The sequence below is a fragment of the Rhinolophus sinicus genome, chromosome 1 (genome assembly GCF_057876585.1).
Source record: "Rhinolophus sinicus isolate RSI-liver-muscle chromosome 1, RSI-T2T, whole genome shotgun sequence".
NCBI classification, from domain to species: Eukaryota; Metazoa; Chordata; class Mammalia; order Chiroptera; family Rhinolophidae; genus Rhinolophus; species Rhinolophus sinicus.
Genome location: NC_142501.1, coordinates 83758728 through 83774888, shown reverse-complemented (window position 1 = coordinate 83774888; position 16161 = coordinate 83758728). Strand labels below are relative to the sequence as shown.

Sequence of the window (16161 nt, the reverse complement as noted above, 5' to 3'; positions counted from 1 at the left end):
GCAGTAATCGCGCTCCAGCCTCCACAAACCCGGGAGCAGCCAGGCCTCGCGGCGAAACAGCAGCTGTGACTGACGGAGTCACCGCCCCGCGCGCCTGAGCCACCCCCTCCTCCCCCGCCAACCCCCCCCCACGCCTCGATACGTCATGGAAACACAGACGTCAGAGTCTCTCCGCCAATCGCAGGCAGCGGCAGGAGGAAAGGAGCTAGCGGGAGGGGGCGGGGGCAGCGGCGAGCCCAGGCGCTCGGGGTAGGAAGAGAGGGAGGGGCGCGCGGAGGCGTGAGTCCCCCGCCCCTCACTCCCGCCACCCTTTCCCGACCGCGCAGCAAGTTCTAAACGCCGGGCGCGTGCTCGCCAGTCGGGAACGCGCTCGCCGGGTCCTCCCCTTAAACGCCCTCTCCGTGCCGCTTGACTCCCAGTCTCCGACAGAGCCGCGCTTCCTCCGCGCCCGCCCGCCCCCAGGCTCCCCGCGGGCCGCGTCACGTGACCGCGCCCAGCCAAGGCGGCAACGGCGGCAACGGCGGCGGCGGCGCGAGCTTCGGCGGCGGCGGCGGCGGCGGCGGCGGCGGCGGCAGAGGCAGCGGGAGCAGTTGCGCCGCCAGCGTGGAGCGGGAGGCGTGTGGGTGTGGAGAGAAGGGAGCGCCAGACCGGAACGGGTGAGAGTTCTCTTCCCCCTGCCTACCCCGGCAATCTTGAGGGCCACCCGGGGCAAACGGGGCTCCTGCCCGAGGCAGCGCGCAGTCCCCTCGTGCTCGGCCGTCTGCTCTCCGGTGGCCGCGGGCCCTGCCCGGAGCGGGCCGGGCTGTGGTGCTCACAGAGGGGGGCTGCACCCTCCCGCCGCTGCCGTTTCGGATGGCGGCGTGAGGTTGGCGGAGCTGCCCGTGCTGAGCGCGGCGCGCCCTGTGTGCGGCTTTGCGGAGCCGAGGAGGCGGGTCTTGCGGGGACGCGGGCGGCCACTCGGTGGCTGCCGGGCTCTGGGCGGGGGCCGGGCCGGGTGCCGCCTCCTCCGCCGCCGCCGCCTCCTCGCAGTGCAGCGTGAGTAGGGAGCCCCGGCTGGTGGACGCCGAGCCTCTCGGCTCCGCGGCCGTTTCATCCTCGAGGTGCAAGCGCACCTCCGCGTGGCGTCCCGAGCCCTGCCAGTTGGCTGCGGACAGGCCGAGGACCGAGCCCCCATTCGCTGCGCTTCTCGCTGTCCCTCATCCTCCAACAACCCCGGTCCGCGACCCTCCTGCAGCCTTTCTTTTCTTTACTCCCTCGGAAAATGGTTCCTGTTGCCGGGCGAGGTGAGTGGCAGCCGCCGTCCGCCCGCGGTAGCGGCGATGGGGCAGATCACCTGCGGGGGAGGCCGGGCGGAATACGGGGGTCAGGGCGTCGCGGCGGGGCCCTGACAGCATTGGGTGCCCCGCGGACCGCAGCGGGTTTGGGAGAAGTTGGTGGGGCGTTCGGCAGCCCCCTCGCAGGTTGTCTCCTGCCGCGCCCGCACCGGGAGATCGTAAAGGTGAGCGGGTTTCTGGGCGTGCACCTCAGCGCCGGGTCCGGCCAGGAGTCCCCGCCCCGGGCCCGAGGGACGGGGCTCGGTGGGGCTTCGGGTCTACACCCGCAGCTCGTCTCCGAGCCGCTTCGGCAGCGCCATAGCTCATCCCTTCGCCGACCGCCCCCGCCCCGGCGCGTGGTGACCTTGAGGGCAGCGATACCCGGCACTCCTTCCGAACGCCCCGGGAGGGTCACCCCTTTAATCCCCGGCTTCAGCCCCACGGACGCTTCGCGGGCGGAGAGCTGGGACCCCCATTCCCTGCCCCTGTGCCCGCTCCAGGGCTGGTTGATTGATGCGTGTCACACCGGACGGTGATTCCCTAGGAGTTGGAGAGCCCTCTCGCCTTTCTCCCGGCGTCTCCCGTCTGGCCCCCGGGGTGTTCCCGGTTGCTTCCGATTCGCATTTTTGGACTTAGTTTAAAAGAAGAAGAAAAACACCCTGCCTCCTCCACCCCCTTTTTGGAAAGGGTCAGTGAGAAAGAACCGCATTCCAGTTGCGGGGTTGGTGGTGTGTTCCTTTTATTCCTTCCTGTAGTAGAATCCTGTGGCTAAGCTAGTTAGCGACCCCTGGTTCTGCGCTGCGGTCACCAGCCAGGTTGGTCTCGGTGCGCATTTCTTTTCATTCACCAGTTTTCTGCGGGACTCGCAGTGCTGGGAGTGCTCGCATCCTGTGCGGCGCAGCGGTCTTGGCGCCGAGGGCAGGGCAGGAGGTGCTAAGGGGGGGGCTGAAGGAGTCTTTAAATCTGCGGAGGGCCTGACCCTTCCCCGCCGGGGTATTTTTTTACCTTTCCCTGGGGTTAGATCGCAGCAGACAGCCACCTTTGGCAGCTATGCATGCTACTTTTCTGGGTTTATTAATAATCTAATGGCTCTTGTTGGTATCGATTGCTGTTCATGATAAATTAGTTACATGGATTTTTTTTCATACGTGTGTAGGTATATGCTTGTATCTGGACTGTCTGCCTTTCAATATGGAAGCCTTTGTTGTGTTTAACCTCCCCCACCTGAGGACAGTCTTGTTTTAACGTAAAGCTCTTGTTTAGCGTGGGCGTATTTTATAATAAGATGTACTTGTAAGGATGTGCTATGTATGAGGCTTTCCTTGGGCAGAGGGTGTGTAACCTTTTGGATGGTGGCCCACGTGAGTGAATGGAGGGCCTTCACCGCTTACCCTACTGCCAGCCTTCCTCAGACTCCCTGTCCTTGTGTGTGGCAAAGGCGGATTGGGGGAATTAGAGGGATTGGAGGAGAATCTCTTTTTGTACTTGTGCGTTTCGTTTGGGTTCCCCTCCCCGTCTTTTTTCTTTTTTGTCCTGGTGAGTTCAAATTCGGAGTAAATAAAAATATTTTTCTTAAAGGGGGCCTTTGAAAACTATTATATGAAATGGGCTTATTTAGCCATGATTTAAGGGGGTCGTTTTAGTTTCCACCTTGCTTTGGATGAGACAGTTAAATTGCTATAATTAAGGGTGGATCTCTGTCCTGATTTTGGCTTGGGTGTAACTGCAAAGATCTTTGAAAAGTAACTGTTATTGCCTACCATATAGTCTGCAAAAGTGAGTCACAGTTGGGTGAGTTGAGGACAGAGCGCCACCTTTAATTTAAAATTTCATGATTTTGTTTTATTAAAATAGAAAAATCAGAGTACGCCTTCTTGATTTTTTATTGCAGTTGTCATTACTGACATCCTCATTTAGATGTTTAAGGTGAAATTGCCTTCATTTTTCTGTATTCTCTAATTCTTCACTCTTAGGGGGGGATTTCTGCAATTATATGGGAAATCATAGTTTTTAAGTTGAAGCTTGAAGTTTAATGTAAGACTTTGAGATGAGGTGAGAAACTAGTTTTGATTTGTCCTGATACTAAATAATAGGGGTAATGATACTTGGATACTTAGGAAAAAGAAATAAGGAAAGTAATAACTTCATTGTAAGTAGATATTTAAAACTAGCCATTGCTACCAAATAAAGGTACCTACTGGTATGATAGTGGTTTTACAACTTTTTTAGCTTGTAAGCAGTTAACATTCTGAAGTAAAAGTAAGCATGCAAAATCTGTAAAATTATTAACCTTGCTTGAACAAAGTATAGTAATTCTTTTTGTTTGTTACTCGTCTTCCAACAGCTTGCCTTTTAAGGTTTTATTGAGAGTTTTACAATTATTTTTTCTTAAAATAATACAAATGAAGACTTGAAGCAGGACTTACATTAAAAGTATTAAAAAGACCATGTTGGAAAAAGTGATTTCTGTATATGGTTCCTCTCAAATATGTCTCATATAAAAATAAGTGGAGTTTTTAATGCTAAGAAAACAAATGCTATAGTGAGAGTTGAATTGGTGAGGTTTCCTTCCCTGCCCATTTGTTCCCTCCTGTCTTTCTCCCTCCCAAGTAAAACAATTTAAGTTGTACTATCTCTTTAGGCACAGGATACTTTTTTATTGTGACTGCAGATGTAACATGAAAAAACAAAGATTTAGCTTTTAAGTAGTGAATAAATTAATGTGTGGATATTACCAAATATAGTTTTAATTATAAACCACAAGATATCATTGCCCTTCTATCTGCATTTAAATTTCAGCACTTGAGATTTCTTCAGAAACTACTATAAAGTGTAAGCTTTTGAGCTATAGATGTATTTACAAAGTTAAAATTAAACAAAAAAATCTGCTTGACATGAAAGGTGGTTTATGCTTTAACTTTGTGAAATACGGCCCCAGATTAAAGGAACTTGTTTGAGCAGTTAGATTGATGTGTACAGAGTAATCATACATTGTTATACATACTTTGATAGAATCCTTGATTTAGTGGTGAAATTTACTGATTTCCTTTGACAGACACGCTAGCTAACTTCATTATGGATGAAACAATCCTCTTATATTGTGAACTGAGTTGTATAGGTCAACAAGTTTTAAGAGAAATGGCGAATTACAACTGCATATCTCTGGTCTTTTTCAATACTAGCAAAATAGTATTTGTCTTTTTTCCCCGGCATTTTTACACATATGTAGTTGAAATTTGTTCTTTTCACCTTTTAAGTCTGTAGTAATGAAGGAGCAAAAAAACAAAGGAGCAAAAATCAGGAAGCAGATATTTAAGAATTAAATTTTTGCTGTTTGGGTAAGAATACTCTCCTAGTTGAAAGGGAATAATTATATTCTAGTAGGTGTTATGATGTATAGAAGGGTACTGAGAGCAGCTTATTTTGGAATATATGGGATCAGAGATAAAGGAAAATGATACAATAATTATTGGAGTAATTTTCAAAAAAAATATAAAGATTTATTTTTTAGCTTTTACAGATGTTTTGTATACAAACGTATACATCATTGTCTTGTTAAAATTTATTATTGATATTGTCAAATATATGAAAGTATAGAAAATAATATGCTTACTGTCTGGTTATGACAATTATCAACTCATGGCCTATCTAATATCGTTTATGTCTTTACAGAAGAAATAAATGTTATAAATGGAGATATAGGACAGAAAACTAAATCGAATTCTTATGTTTTACTTTTGTAATTTACAGAGTATACACAATAGTGTTTTATATCTGTTGAATCTGAAGGATCAGTTTTTATGTTCTTTGTTGTTTCGGTAATGCTCTATTTTATAGCAGGAACCTAACAATAGTATCTAAAGTTTTCTGTCTTAATAATAATGTCTTTGATTTATAAAGTGCTTTACAATATTTCAGAATGTATTTATATACTGTCTTATTTGATTGTCCCAATAAATGATCCTGTGAGATCCAGTAAACTGTTGTACCTTTTCTTTTCCAGGGAGGAAAAATGATTTGTCTGGGTCCTAAGGTCGCATAGTTAGCTGCTAGATTAGCCAGGGCTAGACTTTAGGTGGCTTCACGTTTTTTTCCTCCTTTGCTCTTTCCATTGTACATGTTTATGTAAGTTTGTTAAAGTTATATAAATTTATGAGAAATCAATTTCTGGCAGAGTAAATTTAATAGTGGATTATAAACAGATTTGTTTGGATATAACTTTATAAATTTAATCATTGCTTGTATTTGGTATAATGTAAACAGTTCATACCCTGATTTACTTAACAGCTGAGTAAATGAATTTGAACATATTTGAAATACTATATTTTTAATATTGTGGGTTGGATTATTTTTAAGTTAGAAATTTTGTTTTCAAAGACATGTTAGTCTTTAACATGATTTAAGGGTGTCTTAAATCTTGAGTTAAAAATAATGGTCTGTAAGTTTTTTCTTTTAATTCCTGCTGTAATTTGTGTGTGTGTTTGTGTGTACTTGTTTTTCTGCCACAACCCATTTATTACCGAAATCTTTTTTGAAGTATTAATTTATGTCATGAAATTTAGTTTTAAAAGTTCCCAAGTGAGGAGATTTTAGTTTTGGAAACCGAAAACCTTGTTATAAATCTCACAAGGAAGGCAGTGGCTCTCCAGCATTGGGTGCTTGCCGATCACCTGGGAGGGGGGTTACTGAGAGTGCAGATCCCCTGGCATTACCTCTACAGTTCTGATTCAGCTGATTTGGGATGTTGAAGTTATAACTAGGTGAAAATTATGTTATGCGGTAGAGATGCCTTTATAAATTAGAGGGACATCATTGATTGATTTGACTTTGAACGTAGTATAGTTAGTGCTTTCAAAAAGTTTTGACTCTTGTAGCCAAGTATGATTTGTGAACTTGGCGGTTTTGTGACAGCTATAAAGCTGATCAATTGAAAATATTTTTGTTATATGTATGCTCTGTCTTTTTTCAGAAAGCCTACCAGTGGTTATTTATTATGTTACTTACTAGGCACTGTAAACTCCTAGACAGAGAATGCTGTTTCTTCCCTCTTTGTTTTCATGCCTCAGTGTCTGCCATTTCCAAATGACTTAAACATCGGGGCTGGTTTTCATAGCAGTGATGCGTGCTGTGTCAGTACAGTGCTGTGTATTTATGCTTTAGTCTGGCTCTTAATTTTTTTGTTAGAAAGACATTGGATGTTCCTTCAAACTAAAAGGACATAAACTGGATAAGTAGTGATTCTTAATTAGTTTCAGTTAACAAGCAGCTGTTCCTTCAAAAACAGCAGGTTAGTGCCTAATGATCTTTCAAGAATATTAATAATATAACACTAATTGAAAATTTATCATTCTCTATGTTAAAGCAGAAGTTACTGCTGTTTCACTTAAACGATCAATAACAGTTTATATAGTTCAGCAATCTATTATAAGGTCTATTTGTTGTAAACTGATCTGATTTTTTGAACTGTTTTGTCTAATACCATATACCACATATGGATTACTTTCTATTTAAGGCCAGTTTTAAAATACAGTTGTCTTTACTTCATTTATAACAATATAGGAAGCAGCTGCATCTGTATTTTAAATGTATTTTATAGTGAAATTAATTTCAAAGCAGGTCCGACCTCAAGACTATGCTGAGCATTTTTTTGTTTGTTCCAAAAACTTAGGCTTACTGGCTACGCTTTAGGATATATTTAGGAATCATGGGTTATAATTACTAATGATTTTGGAAACCTAAACTAATAAAGTTTTCTGGCAGAGGGATCTGGATAAACTATGGGTAAACTTTTCACTGTATTCTTGTAAAGCTTTTTTTCTTTTCTTGTTCCTAGGACAGTGTCAACTATTCTAAACAGTATGCAGTGTTTTTAATTACCTCTTTGGTAAGAATAGTATTTGGTATTTTTAAGTACAATATTATTTGATGTTTTTAACCAATATGGTTTTCAAAATCTGGGATACCAGTTTTATGTTAATATTACTGTCACCTGGGCCTCTGGGAAAGGACTAAGGATAGTTTTGAATGGACCAGTGCTTGCTTACACTGTGAAATCTGAGCTTATACTGCCTAAAACTGGTATGACTAAAGACCTGATAAATGTAGGAGTAAAAGTTATTATTTCTGAAAAGTAGATCTTAAAAAGGATTTGATTGTTTAAAAGGTGCTTTTTAAATAGCTTGATTATTAACAATGTAGATTTATCATTCATTGTATTAATTCAGTGAGTTAGCTCCCAGAAAGGTTTTAAACAATCTTTTATTCTTAAAATTCTCAGATCTGCTGCTTTTATCTACCTTTCATAGTTGTGCCAGAATTTTTTTAAGCTTTCCTGCTGTCATTTCTTCACTAAAACTTTTCAATGGTTCCTCATTTTTCTCTTTATCAAGATGCAACTTGACTCTGAAGGCCTTTTATAAAATAACTCACTGTTTTCAAAAGTGTGTTTTAGAACACTGATTCTAAGAAACATTAATAGGGGTTTCATGGCGGGAGAGGGGTAAAACCAAAATCCAAGATAGGCTGGTTTATGCAGTTTTTCCATTTGGAACGTCTCCCATACTTTGATATGCTGACATGGTACGAATCTCTCTAAATGTATTTAGTATTTATTTAGCTCCTCTGTTCAACAGAATCCCTTTTAGTGGAGCATCTCACCTGTTACTTTTCTATATTACCTAACTAGGATCCCCACTTTGCACACCTCCAGGGGGTGCTATTCACAGAGAACACCATATGAATCTTGTTTCCTGGAGTTGAGAGCAGGGTGGCAGTACTGTAATAACTGCTGACTGCGCACTATGGATGGACAGTCTTACAGTCTGGCAGTCTTCTACACACACCCTTCTCCTTCTCTTGGCTGTGACTTCATGTATGTTCTTCCTGTCACCTGATAGTACCCTTGGTGTCCTTGTCTATCTAAATGTCCCCATCCTTCCAAACTTATCATTAATCTACCCTTCCTAGTCATCACTCATGCTTTTGTCTGAATTGTTCTACAAAAATAGCCTAGGTCATACACTTCCCATCTGTTACACAGAGGGTGACAAAAATATGTATATGCATTTTAAGAAAGGAAAAAACTATTGAAATTGTAATACAGTGAATGACACTAGCATTCATTTGATTAAGGCCATCTTTTGAGCAAACTTCATACTATACACATTGCTACCATAATTCAGTTCAACTTCGAAAAGTAATACATACATAACATCGCTTAAAATGTGTACATTTTTTGGCTCCCCCGGTATCCCCTTTTGTCGTAGTCAGCAGTGTAGAATCAGTACTTTCTGGCATGTTGGTTTAGGACGTAGACATCGTGTAGCTTGCGTTGTTAAGGTAAAGCAGATGAGGTTGAGGAATTTTTCTTGGAGAATTTCTAAAAGCCTTTTTACGTTTGTAGTTGTAACTGCTCAGATGGATTCATAGGACAACCTGTTTTCCTTCTGGAGGACGGCGATGTTTCATAAAACGTTGCTCAGATGTTAGAATTTAGCTTCTACCTGGGAAATCTTTTCCATTTCTTAATTTCAGTGTAGTAATTTGTCCATTTTCGATTTTATTCTGATTGTAGTTAGTCATTGTAATAACAAAATTTATATCTTAAAATGGCCGTTTTCACTGTTGCTTTGGCTTGTGACTTGCATTCATCAGGATTGATGTTCTTAAGATGTACTTGTTGGACCTGTAATCCATTAGCACATTGCACGGTGTAAAATGCCGTAATTTGAAGCATATATTATGGTTTAAAATTTAAAATACGATATTCTTGTAGTTGCTCTTTATTGATAAGAATGTTGCAAAGCTGTTTTTAAATGTTATTTGCTGTAATTTTTTGAGAGTTCTTTTCCATGAACTGAGAGTGAACTGTTAGCGCATGACCTGACCTGGTCTAGAATCGCGTCGGCATCAGGGAGACGTGTAGGTGTATGGTCTCTGTTAGGGTTTACAGCATAGTAATGCAGCCTTTCTTCTAACTGCCTTCCTTAGGTCCAGAAAGCAAAGCCTGTACTTGCCTTCATCATTTCTTATTGAATGCTCCTGTACTTTCAAACATACAAGTAATTAATGTTTACATAGATTTAGTACATAAGCTGTCACAGTAAAAAGTGCTTGAAAAAAGTTGCTCTCCAGAGATGATTTATTTTCCAGTGATTAGCACAGCTGAACGTGTACAGGTGCATGGTTGTTGACTGTTCTCCCAATTATAGACCTAATTGTGGTAAGGTATTGTAGATGGAATTCTAAGGCTTGTTCTTGCTGTAACATTGCGATAATAATAGTAATAATATAAGTTGGTGATCAAGAGAGGAGCAAAGAGTGGTTTGGGTAGTAAAAAAATAAATCAAAAGAACTCTATGGAGGCAGAAATCAGTGGAACCAGCAAGAGTGAAATGGGCTAAAGCATGTTTTTTTCCGGCTGGATTTTAATCTCTTCTTACCGGGACACACGAGGCTGACATTGGCAGATACTCCCTGCTGGCTTTCTAATATCTAGAGTAATGGGAGATTTTCAGTTGCTTTGCTATAATTTTGTCCATCTCTACTTATCCCCAAATCAGGTGAGTGATGCTTTAACTGTTCTTTGTTTGTTGACTCACAAACACCAGGTGCTTAACTTCGGACACCACTGACAACTGATACCGTGGTGAAAGAATGACTGAGTTAAAAGGCACCAGTGCAAAGAGGAGAGGGCTGAAAACAAGGAAGGCCAGTCAGTGACGTGGGAAAGAAATGTGGCAAAGTCTAGGAAGAGGAGATTGTCCAGCATCAAACCCTCTGGATGTCAGGGATCAGAAAAAACAAACATCACTCCGCCGTTCAGCCTTTCTCTGCGTGCACAGAGGATTTAGGGTAAAGTTTAAAGTCACCTGCCTTTGACCTTAAGAACTCCTCTCTTTGTACATATGTAATTGAGCACTGGGACTTACCTGATTCTCCTTTGCCTGTGGACCTCTGGGCACAGCATTGTTTTTGCTGGGAATGCCCGTCTTTCTCAGACTATGCATCGTTATGGTATTCCTGTGTGTGACTGCACCTAAAACTTCTGATTTTGGTTTTTACTCTGTGATGTTATCTTAAGTTCTCTCCAGAGTTAAATTTGAGTTTAATCTTCACTACTAAAAAGCCCAAATGACCTTGGGTAAATCAATTGTTTTCTTTGTTATTGCCCTCAAAAGTACAAAATATAAAGTCAGGGAGTTTTATTAATTTTCTTTCTTGGAAGGCTGGCGTAAAAATTAAAAAATTGTATGGCCATAGTAGGTCTTCTCCCCCTATCCCGCCCCAGATTTTCAACCATTTGATTCTTTTAGGTTCGCCTTCTAATATTGTCTTTTAGCTAGCCTATCATCATTTCATGTTTCATCTGCGGTGTGCTGTGTTACATTCATGAAGCTAATAATTTAGGTTTTCAATACATGCGTTTATCTAAGATTTCCAGTTAAAGTAGCATGTAGCTGGCATTTAACTCTGCTCCCTGCCAAAAGAATACTCAAATGAGAGCAAGTGTGAGTTTATTTATTTATGGTAAGATCCCCAGCGATCTTCCCTCACTGAGCTTTCAGGATGCTGGCCAGAGTTGAAATATTTTCTCCGAAGACTCTGACCGGCTCAAGGGGAAGGCCCTGAAGATTCTTACATGGCTCTGTGTGTTGGGGGGTCATCCAAAGAGAATATCCCAGTCAGTCACCCTGCAGTGAACTCCAAGCCAGAAAGCCCCACCTGTGCATCCAGGACGCCTGTGGAGCTTTATGTATTGACAGCCTTATTAAGTTATGATTGACATACAGTAAACTGCTCATATTTAAAGTGAAAATCTTGAGTTTTAATGTATGTATACTGCAGTGAAATTACCACAGTGGTCGAGTTAGTGAACACAAGCTTTCATCTAAAAATTTGCTTGTGCCTTTTTGTAATCTTCCCCTCTCCCACCTCCTTTCCTCAGGCAACCACTCATCTGCTTTTTGTCATTATAGACTAAATAGAATTTTCTAGAATTTTATGCACATGGACTCATACAGTACAGTATATGGTCTTTTTTGTTCTGGCTTTCAGCATAATTATTTGAAATCATCCATGTCACATATATTAATAGTTCAATGCTTGTTAGTGTTGGTAAGGATTTCATTGTATGGGTACATGATAATTTGTTTATCCATTTACCAGTTGATGGATGTGTCTGGTTCCAGTAATGTATAGAGTCCAGATATTCTGTCCCTTTTTAATTAGATTGTATTTGTCTTATTATTGAGTTGTAGTTTCTTTATATACTCGAGATAAAAGTACTTTGGGAAGCATTTGTGTTTGTGCTGGGGGTGGGAAGAAGAATGGTGTTCAAAGATACATATAATGCCTGAAACTGAAAAAGCAGGCAGGAGCCTTGTAGGTATTATTTGTGGAGATGGAGTTAGGTACTAAAATGAAGGGCACCTGTTGCCTGAGTGGAAAATATGGTAGTGGGATTAAACGAACTGCTAATATTAAAGAAGAAGAAGAAAGAAAGAAAAGGAAGGGGAAAAAAAATGCCTTGTAGATTTGTTTCTTTAAACAAACTTTAGGCATGTATAAATTTGTCAAAACTAAAAATGAATATATAGGATAAGTTTATATGTCTGGATCACCCAGATATGTCACCTGTCATTCAGTTCTTGTGTCTGTGTACAGTCTTATAAAATTTAGATGCAGAATTCAGTATTATTTTGAATAAAAGAATCCATTTTTACAAAAGCATAAGTAAATAGTGCTGACTTGACTGGAAACTTCTTTGACAAAGACAGTCCACAAACAACTTAAGGTCCTTGATTTCTCACTCAAGTCTTCCTTCATTTTGTACGTTCAAATTCCTCATTCTTTATTATGTAGAGCAGTTGGTTGCCATCTGTTGAGTTTCCCTTGGGATGTTCCTTACCACCATTATCACTCCACACACATCCCAAGCAGCTCATCAAAACACATAAAGAAATTATATTCCAAATAATTACATATAGCCCTCTCCCTACTAAGAATCTGGTATATGATGTCTCCATTTCTTCATCTGGATAAGTATGTATACTTCTTAGTGTTACAGCTTAATCCCATGAAATGTTGACTTGAGAGAGACTCTACTAAATCTGTTAAGGAGTACACTTCTGTAGGTATGTCTTTACAATTGGCCATATTTTAAAATTCCATGCCATCATTAATTTCCTGTCTTCCTTTTGAGGGATCTGATATTTGACTGAATTTCTTCCTATTGCTTTCTTTGAAAGAAGTAGAATCTCAAAGGGAGACAGCGATCATCTCTTAAAAGATGGGAGAATTCAGAAGGGGGGAAAATGTTGTTTTGCTAAGGTGCCATGGAAAATAGACCAGCTCTAAAACACACTAATTATTTTGACTAGATTCAAGGGAATGTAAAATTATTGAATAAAATTAACACCTGTGCATCTGCTTTCTATCTGCCAGGTATTGTTTTAAGCAACTTGCAAATATTAACCTGTTTAAATGAGTAGGTTCTGTGGAATTTGGGGGAGAGATATTCTCTACTAAAAAAGATGAAAAGGGTTAATGATTTTAAAGGGAACTCCTAAAATACCAACTTAAAATGTAACAACACCAACTGTATTATTGTGGAAAACATAGAACAATATAAAAATGAAACAAAGTCACGCATAACCCTACCGTGAAACATACCTAGCTGTAAGATGTTAATTTATTTTTGATCTCTTAAAAAATTTGTACACCTATTAATATGCTTAAGAGATAATGTAGGTATAATTGTGTGCCTTTAAAAAGCTTTATATCATTTTGTTATGTCATTAAATTTTTTTCATCAGCATCATTTTAATGAATGTAATATTTCTTCCTATGGCTATTCCCTTATTGCTGGATGTTTGGGTTTTAAGTTTTTCCTTTTATGTTAAATAATCCTGCAGTGAACATCTTTATTGATAACTATTTCTCTTCATTTGTGATTGTTTCCTTTTTAATTACTAGGTTTTAAAGGATTTAGGTAGCTCGGTATCTTTTGATTAAAATTTTCTATCAGTCTCCTTTCTGTAAATCCGGTTAGGTATTTGGGATTCTTTATCTTGCTTTGTGTACAGTTCATGCCACTTACTTCCAGGTCTCTGCCGTACTCTCTCAAATTCTCATAGCACTTTTAAAAATTCCTATTTTGTTGTTGACACTTCCATGAAATGTTCGGTTTGAGAACAGGGGCTATTCATCTTCCCATCGCTTGCCCCTGGCACAGTGCCTTAGACGTGGGAGGTTCTTAATGACTCGCTCGAATGAGCGTCTTGTGTCCAGTCTTGAGCTTGAACCCACTGACATTGGCATCCAGTAAAACGCTTGTTTTGTCTCGTCTTAGAAACTGTAATAATGTGAGGTGAATTATTACAAGGCACCATCTTTTTTCACTTCAGCTGAATACTATGCCCTTTGAATTATACTGTTAAAGATGAGAAATATTTTGTTATAACTGTGCTATATAAATTTAAGTCATTCTGAAACAATTCCACCATCCTTGCTTTTAAAAGGTAAGATAGACTTTACTAAGTGGAATAGAATACCAAGAAGGCCGTAGAAATGGAAGTTTTATTTCAAAATGCGAATGAATAGATAAGCAGCTTTTCTAAACTGCTTTTTTGCAGATTAATATATCTATTTTTTTATGGAGGAGGCAACTCTACAGAAATTTAACATCTGAACGTTTATGTGCAGATGTATGTTAAGAGGTAATCCAAAAAAAAAAAAAAAAAAGGTTCTGTATTGTATGTCATGAAACTAAAGTTTCAGGAAGGTGTCCTAGCAGACTCTCCTTGTGACATTGTATCTGACTTTTGTTAATCCCCAGACTTTGAGTGGAAAACTCAAGATTTTAGATGAATACATTCCTTCAAAAAATGTTTATGTAATCACTGTGCTGGATGATAACAACTGTACCTGCCAAGAAGAGAGGTTGTGAGGCGGAGCTGAGAGTCCGCGTCACTCGGTGCAGCCAGTCTTCCTTCTCGGTGTCTTTTTTTGTGCAGTGATTCACCAGGTGCCGTATGCTTCCAAGGAACCAATGAACGGTGTGCACACGTCCCCTTCCTGGTCTTTGATCTCTGCCTATAACGAAAGGGGATATATTGTATCCAGCTATTCTTACACATAGGAGCAAGGCATTTTGGAGTCAGCTGTCAAACCTTCAAATCGCAGTAGTTTCACTTGCATGGTGTCCTATTCTTAGAACTCTGGATAGTGATATCTGTCCTTGGGTCACTTACTTTTGAAGGATTTTGTTTTGTTTTTTTTAAAGTTGCTCTGATCTCTGCTTGTATATCCATAATACAGCCAAGGTAGGGAGCCAGGCTGTGAGTTCTGAGTTGTGTCGTAATCTTGGGCTTGCCCGTGTCTCCTTTCTTGATGTATCCCCATAGATTCAAATGAAACGTTTTCCCAGGCTGAGCTTGTGTTGGTGAAGGTCTCTGTGCTACTAGGAGGGAAAACTCCTTGGAGGAGACTCTTTGGCAGTGCCCCTCCAGTATATTCAATATTTGGTAACCCCATAAGGTCCCATGTGGAGTTGAAAGGAAGACATTTTGGGTGGTTTTGGGGGTCTAGAGAGATTCTAGTCTAACTGAAAACTGAATGTTCACAGAGCGTTTGGAGTCCTCATCAGAAGTCACTAGATTGTAGTGGTATTGAGGGGCTTTTAGGACGACAGCTGTAGAAGTGGAAGGTATGAGGGAGGGAGCGTAAGTAACAGATTATTTAGTTGGTTGAGTGTAACTTTTTCCCATTGAGTTGGTACATACATATGTATTTGATATTCAAAGCAGATGTGTTTGTTTCCTCTCAATTACTGCCTCTTGATTACTTAGAAAAGTTATAGGTATACACGGATAAAATGTACCCAAATAATTGTATAATTGTATCATGACATTCCTCTAATGTTGAGGTCAATGAATAATGAATGGTCTTCTTGCCGTGGAATGCCACTCAGTGGACCGATTGCCATCGGAAATACCTTTGAAACGGGAAGGGATGGAAGAGAAAGGAGACAAGCAAAATGGGGGAAGGTGTGGGATAATATCTCTCCTAGCCTGAAGGCTATTTTTTATCTTCCTGAACCATGTAAAACAAGTAGAGAAACAGGAAATTGGCAAAAAAAATGCCCTCTCGGAAGCCAGGAGTCCATGCATCCAAACTCCCAGTGTCTCACTCCACATTAGGTGTGTTTCCCTGGTATGTTTACTAGTATTTTACATACATTCCTGTAACATTTTAATAACTGGTTTTCCAGCACACTGCAGATGAGAGTAAATTTGGAGAAACTGGAAAGGTTGTTCAGAGGCATAAGTATTACAAGAAAACATAAGTATTACAAGAAAGAATTGAAAATTGACATCTTGACAGTGAAAAAAGCGGTTTTTAAAAGCAAAAGTAGCAATTCACAAAACTTAACAGTCACGGAAACTTTGGTTCAAAAACAGTAGCTCTGTACTGCTCTTTCCATCTGGAGTGTCTTCATCTGGACTAGTCATCATGAAAACTCCTTCATGAAGCCCTCCCAACCTCTCCAGAAAGTTAGATGCTTCTCTCCCGGCTCTTAACGGAATCCATGTGTGTCCAGTGAGATCTGAGCCCCCTGTGGTGCCCCGTCTGCTGTCCCAGTGACCACCTCGCCTCAGACCAGGCATTCTGTGTGACAGACATGGCCAGCCTGCTCATTGTTCTGTGGCATGTTTTGTGCATCGTACTCCCCGTGCCACCATTCATCGCATTACAGAATACTTTCAAAGTCAGTTCTTTGATGAGGCGTTGCCCCCACTTCCCTGTGCAGGGTCATTCCGTGTGTGTGTGTGTGTGTGTGTGTGTG

The 16161-nt window shown here is 41.1% G+C and overlaps 1 protein-coding gene across 5 annotated transcripts in view; it reads left to right on the top strand.

Annotated features, from left to right (window-relative positions):
* The first annotated feature begins 511 nt into the window (after nucleotides 1-511).
* Nucleotides 512-16161, top strand: part of ATP2B1 (ATPase plasma membrane Ca2+ transporting 1) — a 125340-nt gene continuing 109690 nt past the window's right edge. For 3 of the 5 annotated variants that reach the window (XM_088801133.1, XM_074325297.2, XM_074325295.2), the window contains exon 1: nucleotides 512-656. The gene's annotated coding sequence lies outside the window, so the exon portion shown is untranslated. Of the gene's footprint in view, nucleotides 657-705; nucleotides 1284-16161 lie in introns of those variants that run through there. The other 2 variants (XM_074325296.2, XM_074325299.2) reach the window with 1 other exon arrangement.